Below are 18,536 nucleotides of genomic sequence, written 5' to 3'. Positions count from 1 at the left end.
CATTTCTCTCCATCCCCCGCTCCCTGGAGCCCTCAAAGGGGTAGACTCTGGCCACAGTGCCTGTGCCAGCTCCAAGCCTGCCAGCCCAAAGCCAGCAGTCACTGCCCCTGACCCAGTGGCCCCAAAACCACTGGGTCAGCAAGCCACTGGCAGCCAGCCCTGCACCGCTCCCCAGGAGCAGTCTGCCAGCTCCCAGGAGTCTGACAGAGCCTTCCTGGCCCAGGGTGGAGATCACAGACCTTATTCAGGTTTGGGGGAATGCCCCCAACATCCATGATCTCCGCACTAGACGGAGGAACGCGGCCGTCTATGGCAGGATAGCTCTTCTCCCCTCTCCCGCCTCCTTTCCCCAGTCTCACCAGAGTTTCATTCCCTCCCCCTCAGTTTTGGTAAATAAAGAGAGTTTGTGTTCATGAAAATACGTGTATTTTATTTGACATCACGAAGGGGGGTTAGGGAGGGGTAAGTGAAAGGACGCGAGGGAGGAATGAGGCACAAGCCCCCAGTGGGGCAAACCAGGGTGGCTCTTAGTGCTCCTCAGGGTGGAAGCTCTCCCACAGGGTCGCCTGGATACTGACCACCCCCCGAAGGACCTCCCGGATGGCAGCCTGCAGAAAGTGCAGCCAGGCTCGCAGCAATGCATCCAAGAGATGCACCAGAGTACCCAGGGGCAGCTCTGGCTCCAAGTTGCAGAGTGCTATGGTGTCCCAAATGAGGGCAACCAGAGCATGCAGAGACAACATGCTTTGCTGTCCTTCACTGAGATAGACAAGCAAGCAGGGAAAACTGAGAACTGGCTGTTGGGGCGGGGGAGGGTCCCTTTAAGCACAGACCTCAGATAGCCTCAGGCAGCACCCCACACAGTAAGTCCTGACCTGGTGTCCTGCTGGAACTGGTTCCGGCCAGCCTTAAATACGATTCAGAGTCCACTAAGTGTGGACACACTCTTTTGAAATAGCAAAATGCTATTTCGAAATGCATTGTGTGTGTAGACACGTTATTTCGAAATAAGCTATTTCAAAATAACGCTGTAGTGTAAACATATCCTAAGTGTGTAGAGTAGGCCTGGCTTCTGTGCAAAACATGTACTGTGCTAAAGGTTCTCATAACAAAATTAAATGCAACTGATTATAATATTCTTATTAAAATACAAAGAGGTTTGTGTTCACCCAGAGGGCCAAAGGGTGGGGTCAGGAGGGCCATCTGACCTGATCCTCATGCTCAAAGGGGGGCTCAAATTTAGATACTTGTTAATTTTTTACATTTGATAAGTTTCACAAGTTATTTTTATGTGCATCTCTATTGGAGCAAAATATCACACACACTCTCAGCTTAGAGCTGCAAATATAAGAAAATAAGATTTTTTAAAAAGCCAGAAAAGCCTTTTTTTTTAATTCAGCCTATGTCTCACTTTTTGTTGTGCCTTATTTTGTTTTCATGTGTCATCATTTTTTAATTTTTATTATGGCTAGGGGTCTCAAAGGTTAGAAGAGGCCTAGGCCTCTCTGGACCTCTGTTAGGGCCTGTTCACCCAAGAAAAATGTCTTATCTGGAAGTTTCCAAGACCACAGAAATACCCACTGCGAAAAATCTCAGTCTATACCACCATTTTAAATGCTTGGCTCCTAGCAACACGAGAGATTAATTTGTGTATGCAACTAGAGAAGCTGGGCATTACACAGCAAGTTACTGAGAGCACTCTCTGAGTAAAGTTTATCCTGAGACAGAATTCTGTATTTTTAGAATAATTTCGAAAGCACAGCACAGAACATGAAAGGATATAATCATCTTCAGCTGCCTCAGCCCAACAAAGTGAACACACTGAGGATTGCATTTCTGAGGTATTAGAAGTCATCACTGCATCCAGAACATTGGGATTGCCAGCAGCAAAACCAGTGGAAAAATTCATTTCCATTTGTTTTCATGTTCTGGAGTTGGCGTACACACTGAAAACCTAAAGATTTACACACTTCTGATAGATCTTGCGAAGCAGATATTCTGCATGTAACATCTTTGTTACCAGCTGAACCATTTATTATTAAACTTCCCATCCTCTAAAAACTGAAAAAATCATTGAATTTAAATGAATACAGTTTGTGAACCAAATGCTGCTCATTTTCCTCAGGCAAGCAGTCTGACTGACATCAGAATAATGAAAACAACCTTTGGCTTTGTGATCACTGAAAGCCATAATACCCAGTAAGGCTGAATTGCTATGATGCAAAGACTAGAATAGAATGTCTAGATAGTAGGGCAAGAACATCTATTTTTCTGTAAAAAAGCAGAATCATAGAATCATAGAATACTAGGACTGGAAGGGATCTCGAGAGGTCATCAAGTCCAGTCCCCTGCCCTCGTGGCAGGACCAAATACTGTCTAGACCATCCCTGACAGACATTTATCTAACCTCTGAAATATCTCCAGAGATGGAGATTCCACAACCTCCCTGGGCAATTTATGCCAGTGTTTGACTACCCTGACAAGAACTTTTTCCTAAAGTCCAAATTAAACCTCCCTTGCTGCAGTTTAAGCCCATTGCTTCTTATTCTATCCTCAGAGGCCAAGATAAACAAGTTTTCTCCCTTCTCCTTATGACACCCTTTTAGATACCTGAAAACTGCTATCATGTCCCCCCTCAATCTTCTCTTTTCTAAACTAAACAAACCCAATTTTTTCAGCCTTTCTTCATAGGTCATGTTCTCTAGATCTTTAATCATTCTTGTTGCTCTTCTCTGGACCCTCTCCAATTTCGCCATATCTTTCTTGAAATGCAGAGCCCAGAACTGGATACAATACTCCAACTGAGGCCTAACCAGCGCAGAGTAGAGCCGAAGAATGACTTCTCGTGTCTTGCTCACAACACACCTGTTAATGCATCCCAGAATCATGTTTGCTTTTTTTGCAACAGCACCACACTGCTAACTCATATTCAGCTTGTGGTCCACTATAACCCCTAGATCCCTTTCTGCCGTACTCCTTTCTAGTCGCTTCCCATTCTGTATGTGTGAAACTGATTGTTCCTTCCTAAGTGAAGCACTTTGCATTTGTCTTTATTAAACTTCATCCTGTTTACCTCAGACCATTTCTCCAATTTGTCCAGAAGACGAAATAAAGAAAATGTAAGTTGGAATACAGTACAGTAATTCTGAAAACGTGTTTGGCACATGAGTTCGATTTCCTGGGGAAATGCAAAAAAAGGAAATCTTGTAAGGATTCAAATGGCTAGTACATTTGGTATAACTATCAACTATCCTCATTTTATCAGGAAAATTTTTGAAAACTGAATTTAGTCTGATTGAGCATTAACCAAATCACTGGTCATTAGAAATATTGTGTTCTGTGTTCAAACCAAGTTTGGGTTCAATGAAAGGGAATGAGATAGGTCAGGGAAATTCTTAGCTTGTGCCATCCAGGAGATCAGATGAATTATCACAATGCTCTCTTCTGGCCTCCTATTATACAAATGTATTACAAATATTCAGCAAAATAAAGGTTAAAGTTCATTTTATTTTAGTTTATCATTTTATTCTCTGTGCAAAATATTTAATTGTTCCAACAGTGGAATATTAAAACATATGTAACCCTCTTTTTACTCCCTGGGTTACTCAGGAGCAGGTCACACTCACACGTATGCCTGGGTGCCTGATGGTGTTAACATACAAGAAGATGCTGAGTACCCCAGTGGTGATGTTGTTTAGTTGGGGAAACGCTATCCACCCCCTTACTGCTGTTCCTTGCTCATAAAGAACATATAATGGCGGTGCCTCCACCTGGCTGGCCCTGTAACACACTTACTGGTGTGCCTTGGGAACCTCCAGGAATAAACTTATTCCAACAATAAACTGGATCTAACTCCAGAACAACAATTATAAATCATAAATAATATACATATAATAGATTGCATTAGAATGCACAACCTTTACTTAACTTAAAGAAACAGGATTTTTAACATTAAAAAACAGTGTTAAAAATTTTAACATTAAATTAACAGTGAATAACATCACTTAAAGTACACAGAAGTTAAAGGAACTTATCTAACTGCCATTTGCACTACCAATAATTATCCCACCCCAGAGTGTGCACACCCCTGGACTCAGAGTCCCAGGCTCTTGCTTGCGTGGGTGCACTTGAAGAACTGCAACTGTAATGGAGATTCTCTGTAGGTATTGTGTATGTGGGTCCAAGCTATGCAGCAGCTATGGTTCACTGGGTTGGCCTCTCTGCCTCTCTTTGAACCCAGAGTTAGTCTGTATCTCTGAGGTCTGTCCCAGGCAACATTTTCCCAAAGATGCCCAGTTATTCACAGTCTCCTTCTGTGTGCTGGATGCAGAGTAGCTTCTAGCCACAAGTACAGCCAAAGGGCCTTTCCTCTAGGGCAATCAGAAGCACCCTGCTAGACCCCAGTTCCAAAGGCTCGCTGTCCCAGTCTGTAACTGCAACATAACAGCTCCTGAACTGGATCAAACTCCCCCACAGCAATCTGGCTCCCTTTCTGCTTCAAAAACAGGGAAGAGTCCACAGACTGCTGAGCCTTCTTCCACACAGGTGGAGAGACTCAGATCTCCCAAACAAAAGTCACTTCCTTCCTGGTTTCCTCCAGGGCTCATGGGAATTGTAGACTCTGGGGCTAGATTGCAGCACCCAGGATCTTCCCAGAGAATAAGCAGAGGCACCTTTATTAAGGGGTCTACATATATAAAAGTGTATTGTTTTTTTTCAAAATGAGAGATTTTAAAATATTTTTCCCATTGCAATTTATTTGTGAAACAACATCAAACACTTATTTGCTTAATTTTATGAGTTCCTTAAAATTGTACCTTATAAAATTTTATTTACACCAAGTTATATTAACATTTTCATTTTAGCTTAAGTTCTGTTCACTTTGGGTTTTCATAAGATAATTTCTGCCCCCTTTTGTTGTGAACACTGTAGAAGGAGCCAAGAAAAAGTCCATTTTCATTAAACTCTTTAATATTGAATCATCATGAAGAATGTATGGCTTCTCTAAGAATTCAATGGCATCAAACTTTATCCCACAATTAAAGTGTTCATTTAAACTACAGTGTTAAAAGGGAACTCCTAAAGCCAATGTTTCCATAATGTCATAAAATATATTACCATCTTCTATGGTACACGCATTCATATATTATTACCTCACTTTCAATTAAATGCATTAAAAACTGGTGGAAACATTTTTGTATGAAAATAAGTTTTTCTAATACTTACTTATATTGGAAAGATTAGATTTTTATTAGTAAATATTAGTTCTGTTTCACTGTACACATCCACACCTATGAAAAATATTTCTATAATCAACATTTATAGATATACAAAGAAAAAAAGAATGTTCCAGATAAGTTGTTAGAATTTGACATAGGAATATTTACTCTATTTATACAAAGTTCTCAAAGCATGGACAAAATTGAGTGTTAGACAACCAATTTTCTTTCAAAAATGCTTAAGCTTTCTATCAATAAATTCAGAGTTTTCTAAGCAAGCAAACACTGCAAAAAAAAATCATTAAATTTAAAAGCCAATTATTTACTGAAAAGTTTTCCACCGAAATTTTTCAACCAGCCCTTTCCCACACCAACCAAGCAGGAGAAAAGAGGAATAACTGTGTTTCAGATCATTATCAACCCATCCCTTCACATCTTGGCAACTGACCCGGGTATGTTTACATTTGAATAAAAACTGCCTCTGCCCTTTGTGCAACAATTCCTCAGCGTGGATATGTGATCATGGCCTCCCTACTAAACAGCAGCTAGACCATTATAGCATCTAATCTAGCCCGCTGTGTAACACAGAAGCTATGTTAGACTACATAGACTCGGGATGTAAATTAGGCAGATCGAAAGTGCAAATGAAGTGGGGATTTAAATATCCCGCGCTTCGTTTGCATAATCGCGTCACAGCGTTCTTTCTAAAAGGATATTTCGAAAGTGAAACTGCTGTCTAGACGTGGTTCTTTCGGAAAAAAAACCTTTTTTGAAAGATCCCATACTCCTCTAGAGAGATGTAGTCTAGAACTTCACCCAGTGACCCCTATAGGGAGCCCAATAACTTTTGTTCGGTTAAACATATCCTCCAGAGAGACATCTAGTCTTGATTTGAAGACAAAAGATGGAGAATCCACCACTTCACTTGGTGGTTTGTCTCAGCAATTAATTATTCTCTTAAAAATATGTGCCCTATTTCTAATTTGATGTTGACTCTTCTTATGCCTTTCTCTCGCAAATCAGAGTCCTATAATGAGATATCTATCCCACAGAGGTCAAATAAAGGGTAAACTGGAGTAGAAAGCTCTTTGGGTACGTCTAAACTACATGCCTCCATCGACGGAGGCATGTAGATTTGTGTATTCGAAAAAGGGAAATGAAGCCGCGATTAAAATAATCGCGGCTTCATTTAAATTTACATGGCTGCCGCGCTGAGCCGACAAACAGCTGATCAGCTGTTTGTCGGCTCAGCGCGCTAGTCTGGATGCTCCCCTGTCGAAATTAAAGCCTTTTATCGACATCCCCTGTAAACCTCATCCTACGAGGCATAAGGAGGATGTCGATAAAAGGCTTTCAGGTCGGCGCGGCACATCCAGACTAGCGCGCAGAGCCGACAAACAGTTGATCAGCTGTTTGTCTGCTCAGCGCGGCAGCCATGTAAATTTAAATGAAGCCGCGATTATTTAAATCGCGGCTTCATTTCCCTTTGCCTATCTGTCTAATCTACATGCCTCCATCGACGGAGGCATGTAGTCTAGACACACCCTTAGATAGTGGGTAAGGCCTAATTAATGATGCAACCCAGCCAGAGAGGGGCCAGGTGATATTATAAGTAGAAGAAGTTAGAAGCAGAAGGGGGATATAGAGAGGAACTTTATAATATTTTTTAAAGTTTGGTAAGGAAAAGTCCAGGATAGTGATAGCCAAGAGTCTGATGGAGTGAGTTTTGACTGCCTATGCTAGGCTCCTGGACTGGAACTCATTGTCAGCGGTAAGCCTGGATTCCACTCCCAACCATAGGTGATAAGATGACAAGAAGCCCCTGAGAAGGGGATAGGAACTACAGGGAGCCCTGAGAAAGGTATATACAACACCAGAAGTGAGGGAGGCATACTGACTGGAAAGGTTAGAAAATGTGCTTTTATTGTGCTTTGTTACCCAGAAAGGAGGGATACGCGCTTAAGTGTGACAACCACCTTGAGCAGGAGTGACTATTATCAGGGTGCCACACACAGCCAGGCTTCATGAACTGGGCTTGTTTAGTTTGGAAAAAAGAAGATTAAGGGGGGACATGATAGCGGTTTTCAAATATCTAAAAGGGTGTCACAAGGAGGAAGGAGAAAATTTGTTCCTCTTGGTTTCTGAGGACAGGACAAGGAGTAATGGGCTTAAAGTGCAGCAGGGGAGGTTTAGATTGGACATTAGGAAAAAATTCCTAACTGTCAGGGTGGTCAAATATTGGAATAAATTGCCAAGGGAGGTGGTGGAATCTCCCTCTCTGGAGATATTTAAGAACAGGTTAGATAGACATCTGTCAGGGATGGTGTAGACGGAGCTTGGTCCTGCCTTGAGGGCGGGGGGCTGGACTCGATGACCTCTTGAGGTCCCTTCCAGTCCTATTATTCTATGATTCTATGAGGGGATACCCCAGCAATGAGTCCACTCTTCTACAAGCTCTTTTGTACCCTTTCTATTCTCCCCATAAAGGCACTGTAATCAGGGGTGGCCCATGGATGCAGGCAACCTTGGCAGTTGCCTCGGGCGCTGCGTTCAATAGGGTGCCCAATGATGACATCACGCCATTGAGGGTTATGGAGGTGGGGGCGCTGATTGCGCATTCCGCCTAGGGCACCAGCTGCCAGCAGCTCACCTCGAGCTGCTCCTAACTGTAATGTCTTCTCTCAAATTTTTTTTTTAAATAAGCTAAACCAGAGATGAAAGTAAGACAATGCACACTGGTGCACTGCTCCAGTAAGAACTGGCTATGGCTGTCTACTGCAGGAGGAGGTGCAGCTTTCTTTCAACTGGACTCCCAGGGCTCTCCTTCAGGGCGCCATGCTCAGCAGCAGCCAGCCAGCCAGGTGAAAGGGGCTGCCTCAGGGTGCACTCTTTCTTCTCCCCAGTCCAGGACGGCTCTAGGCCTAAGCCTTCCCACATCCCAGTGTCCCTTCATTCCTCTCCCTCCCGGCTGATGTGGGAAGTGGGCAGAGGAATATGTGTCCCATGTTTTGTGGGTTCCTCTTACTCCTTGACAGTGGTGTGAGGGGAATAGTAAGCAATAAGCAGAGTCTGTAGGAATCAAGGGGGAGACTTCAACTCCCTCTTCCCTGCACTCCCTAAAAGTTGCCGTTGCACCTTGTACTGCTCCCACACACCCCCACCCTCTTCCCTGAGCATTCCACATCTTCCAGACCCCTTCCCTGATTGTTGCACTCCACCCACACACCCCAGACCTCTGCCCTGAGCCCCAAATGACCCTAGCCCCAATTCCTGTACCCCTCAATACAAACACCAATCCTGACTCTGCACCACCCCCGATCCCAGCCCTAAGCCCCTCTTTACATACCCCAACACTGATTCCCACACCCCCACATCCACACCCTCTCCCTTGAGCTTTTCACACTCACACAAAGCACACTTCTTGCTCTGAGCTCCTGACACACCACCCCACACGTTCTGTCATTAAGCATTCTCCCAACCACTTGCCCTGAGCCCCCCGGGGGGGGGGGGGGAGGAGAAGGGAGCAATACAAGAATATCTAAAAGAAATTTAAGTTACTTTCACCTCTGAGCAGAGTCACTGGAAGGCATTTTGTTTAGCCTTCAAATCATTTTCATGACTCTTTTCTGCATCCTCTCCAGCTTTTCTACATCCTATTTAAGAATGTGGGCAACACCACTGTATGTATTCTAGTAATGATCTCATCAGTGCTGTATACAGTGGTAAAATGACCTTCCTGCTTCTACACACTACTCTCCTGTTTATTTATACAAGTATTTCAGGAGCTCTTTTTGCATATGTCAAGGCTGTTCCCCATTCCTGCATGACAAATGCAGAAGTGGAGGCCCATAAAAGTACCCCAAAACCATATCTCTACAGACTTTGGTACAAAAATTCACCCCAAAATCCTAACACCTGGATTTCAAGGGATATCTGCTGCCACCACTCAAGTATTTCCGTGAAAAAAAAAATCAAGGAAGAGATGACTTGGGGACTCTCATCCCTAAGGTAAAACTAGGACACCAAAATGAACCAATACCAGGTTAATAAGAAAAAGAAAACAAACTTTTATTGTCAAAACAAAACTACCATTGCAAGCATAGCTGAGGTGGCTAGATGGTAAGAGCCACCAATTGATATACTCAGAGAAAATTCCCTGGGTTAGAAAGCTTCATTACAAAAGGAAGGAGGGAAAAAGCCCTTTAAAGAAAGAAAAAACATATTTGATAGCACAGACCTCAGTTCCAAATTCCCAAACCAGAAAACAATAAAACCTGATGGGCTAACTAAACTTTGGCCTACTTACACATTATAAGAGGTCTTTTCTTGGAGAGATACCAGCCTTCCCATCTCCCTGTTACTTGGAAGGAAACTGCTCTGACTCAGACCAAGGAGAGAAAAAGATAAAAATTCCTTTGTCCAAGTTTGAAATACCTACCTGCATTGTTAGTGGCTGACCAAATACCTGTCTAAATTAAACTCTTAGCCATCATGTCATCCCTCCTGATTATGACAACATAGCATAGCTCATGTTCAGTTGATTGCCTAGGATGGTTGTGCTTTTATGCATTTTGCTTGAATGGGACCAGTTTACCAAGTGATTCAGATTAACTGTATCACTACAGCCTCATCATTATTTACCATTTCACCAGTCTCTAAGTCATCTCAAAATTTTATCAGCAGTGATTGTATATTTCAGATCACTGATTAAAATCTTGAATAGCATCAATTCTAGAACCAATCTCTGAGAAACTCCACCATAAAAAACCTCAATCAGTGATGATTCCCTGTTGACAACTACTTTCTGAGATAATTCAATTAGCCAGTTCTTACTCCATTTAATGTGGGCTCTCTTGATATTGCATGCTTCTAGTTGTTCAGAATACATGTAGTGCTAAGTCAAATGACTTACCAAAGTCAAAATATATTACAACTATAAAGTTATCTTTGTCAGCCAAACTTATAATCTCATAAAAATACAAAAGCAGGTTTGTTGGGCAAGGCATAGTTTCCATAAAACCATGTTGACTGGTTCTATATTCCTGTCCTTTAATTCTTTATTGGCTGAATCTCTTATCAATTTTGCAGTATTTTGGCTGGGATGGACATCAGGCTAATTGGCCAATAGCATGGGTTCCCAAACTGGGGGGTGTGAAGAAATTCCAGGGGGGCGCGAAGCAACCCAGCCTTCCTCCCCAGTCCACCCCCCCCCCTCCCCAATCAATCCTCTCCCCCTAAGTTTTGCTGCTATTTTTGTTTTCAAGCCCTGGTCAGTTCTTTTTTTTTTGCTCAACAAGTTTTGCTGCTATGGGAGGTGTGTGAAGGTTTCTCAAAAATCAAAAAGGGCATGATGCCAAAAACTTTGGGAACCACTGGCCTATAGAGTTACCCAAAACTTGCTCTTTTTTGGTTTTGTTTGTTTGTTTGTTTGTTTGTTTAATATTAGCACATTGTTGGCACTCTTTCCATCTTCTGGCATTATCCTGTTATTTAGGAAATAACATTTCCTGTTACTTAGAATTATTAAAATAATTAGGAGGGTTGGATAGGAGGCGAGAGGTCTCAGGGAACAAGGAGCAGGGGAGTTAGATGGGGGAGATCAGGGGGTGGAAAGCAGCAGGCTTGGACAGGGAGCAATACCACCTTCCCCATCCTTCCCTAACTAGGCCAGCATACAATTTCTGAACCTCAATGTGGCCCTAATGCCAAAAACATTGCGCACCCCTGACCTAAACCCTTAAGTCAAATGCTATGCAAAAATCTTACTTTAGAAGTCAATGCTACTAAGTTCTTCTACAGCAAAATCAATTTTGTGTCCCTGAAATCAAGAGCTGGTTGAAATTTTTCAGACTAATCATTTATTTGCCAAAGTACACTACTTCAGTAGACCCAAAACTATTTGCAAATTTCATGCTGATTTGCCAAATAGTTTCAGCCAAAAAATTTTTGGCAGGAGGGTATCATTCACAAGAGATTCTCCAACTACTCAGAAAATGGCTGAAGAAAGTGATTGTTCTCCTCCCCTCCAACTTTTAACCCAGTGGCAAGGGCATTGTTGATGTATGAGATGTAGGTTTAATTCTCACCTTCAGCTTATGCAGAACAAAGACTTGAATGTACATCTTCCACCTTTCAAGCTAGTGCCATAGCTACTGGACTAGAGCATATTCTAGGACATGAGGTGTCAGTCTCAGCTCTTGAATAAATTCCACTTCATATAAAATACCTGAATATTCACTGTAGCAGCAAGTAAGTGCGGATAACTCGATAACCTGGTGACTAAAGCAGTGAGTGGGGGGGGCCCAAGTTCAAGTCCATTAATGATTTCATTATTTATACATAAGGCACAGCTTTTTGAAAGTTGTTGGCCAATCAGCTGAAATACTCCAGAAATAGTATTGAACCAACTATTTTCAATTTTTTACAGGCAAGCTGCTAGCTGGCAGTGAGACACTTTGCTTATCTGCGTCTCTGCAGGTATGGGCAAGTGCAGCTCCCATTTGGTTGTGGATCACCATTTCTGGCCAATAGGAGCTACAGGATGTGGTTAGAAAGGGGACACCATTTTCTGCAGTTCCCATTGGCCAGGAACAGCAATCCACAGCCAACTGGAGCTACGATCACCCATATCTGTGGAGGTGCGGGTAAACAAAGAGTGTCATGGCCAGCTAGCAGTTTGCCCTTACAAGCCACAACCCAGAGATTGAAAACCCCTGGGATACATCTACACTGGCCAGTCTTGTGCAAAAACAAATGCAAATGAGGCGTGGCAATGAATATTGCGGCACCTCATTTGCATACTTAATGAGCCACCATTTTGCGCATGGGGCTTTTGCGCAGAAGGAGCAGTCTACACTTCTCTTTATTGCACAAAAACCCACTCTTGCGCAAGACCAGTTCTACCGCTTATTTTCTTTTCCATATGTTCTTGCGCAAGACAGGCCAGTGTAGACATAGCCCTGGTGTAAGTGAAGTCAAAATCAGACCCATAGTCTCTCAGTGCACCTATATATAAAAAGGGCATCTTAATTTCTACAGATTTAGAAAGACAATAAATTCTGATCTATACATAATTATCAGTGCAATAATAAAAAGCTTAAGCAAAGTAAATCTAAGATAATGCAAATCTTATCAAGATATAACATATGGGAACAAGTTAATGACCCTTAGGTGGGAAGGAAAGGTTGACTTTTTTTTTACTACCTCCCAGGAGTTGGATTTGGGTTTAAGCCAATGGGAGCTGAGAGATTTTGCTGGGGGCAGGAGCAGTATAACACAATTTCTCAGCTCTCGTTGGCCAGTTTCCAGCAAACAAAAGCTGAGAGATTTTGCTGGGGGCAGTGGCAGCATGGGAAACCACACATCTCCCCAGCGCAGAGAGCCACATGGAACAACCAGTTGGGGGCTGCTGGCAGGCAGGGAAGCCTTTTTGAGAGTGCTGCTGGCCAGAAGTTGCTTAACTAAGCACCTCCCACCCAGAGCCTGCCTCTGACACTCCACCCCCTCCCACACCCAACTCCCTCCCAGACCCTGTATCATCTGAAATACCCTCCCCCAGGCCAGAATCCTCTCCTGTGCCCATATCCCCTCCTCCCAATTCCCTGCCCCAGGTCACAACCCCTCCTTCATCCAAATTCTTTCTCAGACACCACATTGTCTCCTGCACCCCAGCTCTCTGCTTCCTTCTGCATCTAACCTCTGTCCAAGGCTCTGCACCCTTCCATAGTAAAGAGCAGCCCTTGACCACTTACCAAAATCTTGGAGTGGGTCCCTCCTCAAAAAATATTGCCCATGTGATATATTGTTATGTCTTCCTTGAGGTCGTTAGCTATGCCATCACAGCCTGTTCTCTTTTATTCATCACCCTGTCATCTCTGCAAAAAAGGATGATTCTTAGCAATGGAAGAAATAGATTCTCACCTATTCTGCACTATGGCCATATTCTACATAACATCTTTTTTGAGATCAAACAGAATTCAAAAGAGCAACAGTTACTCCCACTGAAGATTCCACGTTCAGCAGAGTTGCTTTTTTAGGAATGAAATAATTGTCCTTAAGTGGCAGCTGCAACTTGTTGGGTATTTTCAGTCCTTGGCATCTTCACTTCCCAATCCCAGCTGCCCTCAGGCTTTCCCAGCAAGAAGAAAGAGAGACCATGTGAAGAGATCAGCAGATGTCAGTGCTCCAGAATGCACATGGCTGCCTCACTGTCCTGCCACACACCCTTGATTATAATTATAATACAATGTATTCTACTGTGGCTTACTCCTATTTTGTTTTGACAAAGGCTTGCAGTAACATCCGTGTTACATGGTAGGTTCAAATAAGTCACTTAACACATTGGGGATAGTGAAGAGATGCAGTGCTTCAGTGGTAATTCCTGAAGGTGTTGTGTTACTAGTAGCACAGTCTCCAGGGACCCCAGGGGAGCACTCCTGCTGCACCTACTTGGAGGGGGTGTTGTGTACACTCCCCTTGCCCCATAAGTCCAGCATTGCTGACTGCAGTAAGGACAGGGAACTCTTTCCCAAGCCTTCTGATGCCCCAGCCAATGCCACTAACTGTATTGCAACACCCTGCAGGAAGATGAATGCAAGGAGTATCATTAAAATGAGTTGGAGAGAGAGTGCATGGAGCATAAAAATGTAGGCACACCATGATGGCAACATAAACAGGTTTCCTTTTTAAGAGCTCTTGGAAGGACCAGGTGACTCTGTCTCAGAGCTTACTGAAGACAGCATTGCCATGGAAATCACAAAAGTCCTGTAGATTGTGATCAAAGAGAGTGGGTGTGGCTGCATTCTCCCTTCCCAGCCTAGATCCACAGGCAGCAAAATCTATGTTGGTGCTAGGAAGCCCTGAGTCATCTGGAGCAGACAGAATGCCTCCAGACAGCTGGAAAACACATTGTACTGCCAAAGTCACATAAGCCAATGCTAACTTGGTCAGTATTACCTTACGCATGATTTAGTAATATTTTGTATACCGCTTTCTGATGTGAGCAGACTGCACAGGACAAAGTGCTTCCAAATTCTGCTATCCTTTGATTGCCTCTGCTCTTCCTTCCTCTTAACCCCACCATCACTGAGTACAGGGACTGCTTGCACGTACATAAGGAACATGCTTCATAACCAGGGTCGGATTTACACCTCATGTGCTCCTAGACACAGCATCTTTGGTGCCCCCTGCCTCCCCTGTGGCCCTGTCGGGAGCCCTCCTCCCACATCCCCATATGACCGACCCTGTGTGGTTCACTCTGCCTCCTAGCCTGGCTCTAAGAAGGGTGCTGTTAGCCTGTTGGCTTTTCATTTGAGGAAAAAATGCACCTGCTAGCTGTTTGCCACCACCCGCCTGACAAATCAACTTCAACCAGCTCACGCTGTTCTGATCATGTCAAACCCATCTGATAGCTTTCTTATATAGTATAACAAGTCTTGTGGATAAGGAAGAAGCAGTAGACTTTAGTAAAGCATTTGATACGGTCTCACATGACCTTCTTGTCAATAAACTAGGGAAATACAACCTAGATGGGGCTAAGATAAGGTGGGTGCATAACTGGCTGGATAACCTTTCTCAGGGAGTAGTTATTAATGGATCTCAGTCATGCTGGAAGGGCATAATAAGAGGGGTTCCTCAGTGGTTGTTTTGGGACCAGTTCTGTTCAATATCTTCAACGATAGATGATGGCATAGAGATGGCTTATTAAGTTTGCAGATGATACCAAGCTGGGAGGGAAGTGCTTTAGAGGATAGGATCATAATTCAAACTGATCTAGACAAACTAGAAAAATTATCTGAGCTAAATGGGATGAAGTTTAATAAGGACAAACACAATGTACACCACTTAGGAAGGAACAATCAGCTTCACACAACAGAATGGGAAGTGACTGTCCAGGTAGGAGTACTTCAGAAAGAGTCTAGGGGTTGTAGTGGACCACAAGCTGAATATGAGTCAGGAGTGTGATACTGTTGCCAAAAAAAATCATTCTGGGATGTATTAACAGGAGTGTCATGAGCAAGACATGAGAAGTCATTCTTCTGCTCGATTCTGCACTGATTAGGCCTCAGTTAGAGAATTGTGTCCAGTTCTGAGCACCACATTTCAAAAAAGAATCTCCATCATTGGAAATATTTAAGAGCAGGTTGGATAGACATTTATCCAGGATGATCTACATGAGGGATCGGCAACCTTTCAGAAATGTTGTGCCAAGATTTAACTTATTCACTTCTATTTATGGATCTGCATGCGCCCAGACTGAGTCACCATGGGTACAAAATCCCAAAGAGCCCTGAGCCCACACCTGCATCCTGCATGTGCAGAGTCCTCAGCCTCAGCACTGCCTCCTCCCACTGCCCATAGTGCAACCTAACCTGCCTTTGGGGAAGGGAGGAGGACATTGGCCTCTCACACACCACGAGAGCCCATCCAGCCTGTTCAGGCCCCATGCAGCCCAATTTGCAGTCTTCCCCACAGGTGCAACTGAGGTAAATGCCCAGCGGCGGGCGGGACTTTTCCATGGCGTGGGGCAGGGCAGCGCTCATCCATGTGTAGCTCTGCAGCCCACGTGGGAGAGGGGGGTGAGTTTGCTTTCTTCACCTCCCTGCCTGCCCTCTGGAGCTAGTGCTGCAGCCTCATGTCTGCAGGCAGGCCACGAGGCTCTAGCAGCAGTGCAGGCTCCCCACATACCACTCAAAATCATCTTGCATGCCACTTATGACACATGTACCATATGTTGCCGACCCCGACCTAGAGGGTGCTTGGTCCGGCCATGAGGGCAGGGGATTGGACTTGATGATCTTTCAAGGTCCTTTCCAGTTCTAGTGTTCTATAATTCTATGATGCCAGAGTGGCCCTTTGTGGGCAAAAGCAGAACTGCAGCATATTTTCTGCAGGAAAAAAAATTCTGCCTCCCCTGGACAAGAATTTTGTGCATGCTGCAAACACCACGTAATGGGAGAGAACATGATGTGAGTCAAGCACTGTGAGAGGTGTCTTGGCAGGGGATGAGGAAGATCAGGAGGCTTCCTCCCACCCAAAAACTATTGAGCAGCGCAGCTAGCTGCAGCGGGGCAGCAAAATAGCCAAAAATACCATAACTTGCAATTGCTAAAATAACCCCAATTGGGCTAGAAAATCACAGACTTGGCAACTTCAGTTGACCCCCAGAATGCCAGTACCCCTAGCCCTAAGCACATGTTTACTATACCTATAGAAATTTAGCCCTACTTATAACTGCCTTTCTTCTCTTAATATCTTAATTCTTCTCTTCCTTTCCTCTACTGTGCAAAAGAGGTAACTGTCTAATCTGCAAAACTGTATAATTCTAACATACTAGCAGGTATACTCTTATTTCTTTGACTTCATATCTCTTCACTCTTTATCTGGGTCTTCTGGCATGACTAGAACATAAGAACGGCTGTACTGGGTCAGACCAAAGGTCCATCTAGCCCAGTAGCCTGTCTGCTGACAGTGGCCAGCACTAGGTACCCCAGAGAGGGTGGACCAAAGACAATAATCAAGCGATTTGTCTCCTGCCATCCTTCTCCAGCCTCTGACAAACAAAATAGCTTTCTTTTAAACCAGCAAAACCCCATCACAGTAATGGTCTTCTGTTGATATGTGTTTTAGTAGTTAAATTCCTGGACTGTCATTGCTCATTAAAAGTGCTGTTATATTAGTGGAAATCGGGTAAATATTGCATTTTATTAATATCAGCAGAACTGACTTAAATGGGGCCTGTGTGTTGTATACTCTTGCTTTAATCTTTGTATTCATACCCGTCAGTGTGAAAGAAACTATTTGCATATAACTGCATATATATTTGCATGTATAAGCAACCACACTTAAGTTGAGGCCCTTGGCATGTGCTGAGAGTATCACTGTGGCCCCTGGGGCTTCTAAAGTTGAGTAGCTCTGAATCAGGGCAACGGTGCTTTGTCATGATGTATAACTGCACAGACCTCTTCTGGACCAACAAGAAAACACAGCAATAATGTCACATGCTTTCTTTCACCAAGGTAAGACTCAAATATGCAATCCTTTTTTCCAGTTAGAACTTTAAATGAAACAGTTCCACCTGCTGTTCTATCTAAGATATGTCAAAAAGTATGTCTTTTTCTACTTAAGGTAGAAATGTAATGCAATTGTGATAGGAAACCTTAAATATTAATTATATTAAATAATCTTTACAGCGTTAGAAAAAAATTGACAGCAAAGTGTGGAAACTAAAATACCTTGTGCCAACTGTGGATTCTGGTGTAATTAACCAGGAGTGACAGAAGACCTGAAGAAGAGCTCTATGTGACTAAAAAGCTTGTCTCTCTTGCCAACAGAAGTTGGTTCAGTAAAAGATATTACCTCACCTTCCTTGTCTCTCTAATGTCCCAGGATTGACATGGCTACAATTACAATGCATACATGTCGCTTAATGCTTGACTAGAATGCAATCACATACAATGGTGGTGAAAGCAGTGTAAGAATCTGGAGAAAACAGAAACCTCATACTTTTCCCACTGTCTTTGAATTTATTTTTTTAGCTGGCACACAGATTTAACAGGTCTCATGTGATGCTATTTGAGTACCTAAAAGGTGCACAACCTAGTACTCTAATAATAATTAGTGATCTCAATAATAAAAATGTGTTAATGTGTCACATAAATAGCTGTGGGGGTTATTTGTGAATTAAGCAAATATTTACCTAGACAAAAATCTTATACTCAGACCTTACATTCATTAGACTCAGGTTTTGGCAGACTGTTATTAAGAGTGCTAATGGAAATGCCCAGCTGCTGCTCCTGGAGAGTTCAGCTTAAACTCACAACAGGAAACAAATCAGTCTCATCTGCAGTGAATGCTGGTAGTGGGGCCAAATAGCCAGCTCCCAGACCTTTTAAGATCTTTAGAGCATGGGTTCCCAAACTGGGGGCGTGCCCCCCTGGGGGGAGTGGGAAGAAATTCCGGGGTGCGTGAGGCGACCCAGCCCCACAAAGCCCTGTCAATCCCACCCCAAGTTTTGCTGCTATTTTTTTGGGAGGGGGGGCATGACAGTTTCTCAAAAATTAAAAAGGGGGTGTGATGCCGAAAAGTTTGGGAACCATTGCTTTAGAGCATAAATAATACTTTGAACAGAATCCAGAAGTAAATGGGTGGCCTTTATAGATCACTGATATGGTGCATTTGTAACCCACACATCTTCCAGGTATGGTTCACTGTCCCATGTAGTGGCACTTAGACCACTTACAGAGGGAAAGAATGCATTTGCTTCTACTGCCTTAGCAAAGAGCCAGCTGGCTTTTAGCTGGTATGGTAGAGGCTCAT

Source organism: Pelodiscus sinensis, chromosome 3 (genome assembly GCF_049634645.1).
Source record: "Pelodiscus sinensis isolate JC-2024 chromosome 3, ASM4963464v1, whole genome shotgun sequence".
NCBI classification, from domain to species: Eukaryota; Metazoa; Chordata; order Testudines; family Trionychidae; genus Pelodiscus; species Pelodiscus sinensis.
This window is presented reverse-complemented; position numbering follows the sequence as displayed.